The sequence below is a fragment of the Mandrillus leucophaeus genome, unplaced genomic scaffold, assembly GCF_000951045.1.
Source record: "Mandrillus leucophaeus isolate KB7577 unplaced genomic scaffold, Mleu.le_1.0 Scaffold201, whole genome shotgun sequence".
Lineage (NCBI taxonomy): Eukaryota > Metazoa > Chordata > Mammalia > Primates > Cercopithecidae > Mandrillus > Mandrillus leucophaeus.
This window is the reverse complement of record NW_012102044.1, coordinates 1483047-1486321: the sequence shown is the minus strand read 5'-3', so window position 1 is coordinate 1486321 and position 3275 is coordinate 1483047. Positions and strand designations below refer to the sequence as shown.

Sequence of the window (3275 nt, the reverse complement as noted above, 5' to 3'; positions counted from 1 at the left end):
TTTCAGTCAGCAACGTCCACTTCTAAGAATTTAAACGAAGAGAATGATAAAAATATTGTCACAAACATTCATGAACAACGGTGATCATCACAGCTGTTATTTATAATTATGAACACTTGCAGGAAAGCAAAATTATAGCAGTAGGGGTTTGGAAATGATTTAGTTGTTGAGATCGTAATTCTCCCTGGTACATGTTACCCTAGAATAAGTGAAATTGCCAGCTTTAAAAACGATACACAGTCTTCAATTTTGTAAACACCAAATATGTGCAGTTTTGTAAAAGACTTAAGATATGCACTAAATATGAATGTTTTTCATCATCCATGTGCCATTTGTTCTTTTTGTTTTTCTGTACAGAGAAACCTTCTTATCTCTCTTATCTCTGTCAGAATAAATGTTTCTTACAACAGGAAATTAGACTGAAAACCAGTAGGCATGAGGGGGGCTCGGGCTTCCTGCTCCCCCACCGCACCCCTGTTCTTGCTGCTGGTGCCGGTGGAGAGCTCTTCTCGCCCTCACCTTCCTGGGGGCTGTCTCGCAGGGACTGTGCCCCTGGTGACCTGAGGGGTGTTAATTACCTAACACTTTTCAAAGGGAAAGTATTTCATGGGAGAATTCGTCTGGAATTCTGTTGGAGGCATCTTGGAGAAACAGCTGCGTGTAAATAAAGCCACAGTCACAATGCAGGCCAGAGGGCCCAGCACTATCCCAGAATCTGGGGGGTGGGGGCGGGGCGGGGGTGCGGCTGCCTCTCTCGCCCCTGCCCTGGGACATGGCCACTCTTTGGTGTCAGCTGGTGCAGTGCGTGGTGATGGGGCTGGCATTGAACCCCTGCAGGTCTTTGGGAGCTTGTCCTGGCGGTGAGTGGTTAATGCCAAGGCCCCCTCAGGAGCCTAAACCCATTATTTTCCAAACCAGGTCAGTGACTCCAGAAGACCCAGAAGCCGGGTCTGGTCCGAGGGGATGGCCAGAGGGAGCCCGTTTGCAATGTCCCATGGCCAGGATGGGTCTGGCTGGCCGGTCCCCGTGTCTAAACATGTAGCCTTGGGTCCCAGGGTCTGTCTGCAGCTCCGCCCAGCACCATCCATGCAGGGGGTAGACCCAGACCCTCTCCTGCCTCGTGTCTGCTCCGCGCAGCTGCTCGTCCTGGGCGCCCACCAGGTTCTTCTCTCCCAGCGTGGCCACCCTGTTGGCCGTGGGTCCTGCCTGCTGCAGGCTCCTCTGGGAATGGCCCAGCCACCATGCTCCTCTGAAACCCTCCCTCACTTCCAGAGACCTGGGCCCCGGGCCTCACCCAAGCCCCTGCTGTGGTCACCCGGGCTGCAGGTGTCCTCTCGGGTGTCTCAGCCGTGGACCCAGTGCCTCCTTCTGTCTTCGTCTCCTTCCCAGAGGCCGAGTGCGTGGTGGGCCTGCGCCAGCCCTTCCTCACAGAATACCTAGAACCTCACACAGATGCACCGAGCAACGATTTCTTCCATCTTCCTCTCTTCCAACTTCCTTCCTTCTAGGAACAAATGTGATCTTTGATCACTGGGTTTTCCCCTAAACATTACTGAGCTGTGCCGTCAGAATTCAGACTTCAGGTACCTCAAGGAAACGAGGTTCTGTTTAGCAGCAGAGAAGAGAAAGGCTACATGCAGGCTAAGTGGCTAATCCGCCAAGAATAGGAATGAGATGAATGTACTTTGAATCCTTTTTAAAAAGAAAAAGCAATGTCTTCATTGAGTAAGTTCTACCCCACCCTCGCCAAGAGTCACGTGGCCCACGAGGCGGCCATGCATGTGGCCCGAGTCCCTTGTTCTGTGAAGTTTCCCATCCGCGAGCCCAGCAGTGTTGATTAACGTGTGTCTCTGTCCCGCGTTTAGTTTATTCAGAACCTGAACCAGCTCCAGGACGGCACCTTTCTCTTCAGGCGATTTCAGAGTGGTGCTCTCCATCTTGGGAGTGGGTGATCTCTGGGTGTGAGTGTCCGGGGACGTCGGTAGCCAGGGGTCATTGTTGCTTAGATCTATTAATTTATTCTTTTTTTTTTTTTTTTTTTTTTTTGAGATAGAGCCTCACTCTGTCACCGAGGCTGGAGTGCAGTGGTGCAATCTCAGCCCACTTCAACCACTGTCTCCTGGGTTCAAGCAGTTCTCCTGCCTCAGCCTCCCGAGTAGCTGGGATTACAGGCACACACCACCACATCTGGCTAATTTTTGTATTTTTAGTAGAGACGAGGTTTCACCATGTTGGCCAAGCTGGTCTCGAACTCCTGACCTCTGGTGATTCACCCGCCTCAGCTTCCCAAAGTGCTGAGATTACAGGTGTGTGAGCCACTGCGCCTGGCCAATTTATTCTTAAGAATTGCAGATGTTCTCATTCTGTCATTTCTTTTTTTTTATTTGCTGGAACTCAGCTAATAAATATCCCCATGTATATTTTATATACTTCTTTTCTTATATAAATGGCTGTGTCTGTGTCTCTGTGTGACTGTGTGTGTGTCATGTGTCTGTGTGTGTGTCTGTGGTGTTTCTCTGTGTGTGTCTGTATGTATGGGGTGTGTCTGTGTGTGATTGTGTCTGTGGTGTATCTCTGTGTCTGCATGGGGTGTGTCTGTGTGTGATTGTGTGTATCTCTGTGTCTGAGAGGCTGATGTCCATGTCTGATGGTCACTCCAGCCTGAGAATGGTGAGCTGCTGTCAGTGCAGACTTTCGTCACTTGTGTCTCATGCGTGAGTTTGAGCTGCTTCTCATTTATGTTTTTATCTTTGCCCATATTTTAGCTGGGTTGCTAATCTTTTAATGTTTTCTCTGCGCTTTTTATAAATTAGGGAGTTTAGCTGTAGTGATTTGATTTGAAAGTATTTTTTCTCAAATCGTCATTGTCTTGACTTTCCTTTTTTTTTTCTTTTGCCACTTCAAATATGTAGTTGAATCTCAGTATTTGGGGGCTTCTGGTTTTTGAGTCATAGTTTAAAAGGTCTTCTTATACTGAGGTTATAAAGGAATTCACTCATTTTTTTCCTAGTATTTTATTTCCCTTTAAACCTTTGACCCACTTGGATTGGTTTTGTTGTATGGTGTCAAGTATGGATCGAAGTTTGCTTTTCTGGCCTGGAGATCCTAACACTGTTTATTAAAATCTCCATGTTGACTGGGCGCGGTGGCTCATGCCTGTAATCCCAGCACTTTGGGAGGCCAAGGCAGGTGGATTACAAGGTCAGATCGAGACCATCCTGGCTAACACAGTGAAATCCTGTCTGTACTAAAAATACCAAAAATTAGCCGGGCAT

At 48.2% G+C, this 3275-nt stretch overlaps 1 protein-coding gene and 1 long non-coding RNA gene across 2 annotated transcripts in view; both read left to right on the top strand.

The window, feature by feature from the left end:
* The window catches only part of LOC105539249, a 6815-nt gene extending 6494 nt beyond the window's left edge, over positions 1-321 (top strand). The window contains exon 2 of the long non-coding RNA XR_001006019.1: positions 7-321. This is a non-coding gene — a long non-coding RNA (uncharacterized LOC105539249). The remainder of the gene's footprint in view (positions 1-6) is intronic.
* Positions 1-3275, top strand: part of MCF2L (MCF.2 cell line derived transforming sequence-like) — a 256715-nt gene that overhangs the window by 15187 nt on the left and 238253 nt on the right. The gene's annotated exons all lie outside the window — the stretch shown is intronic.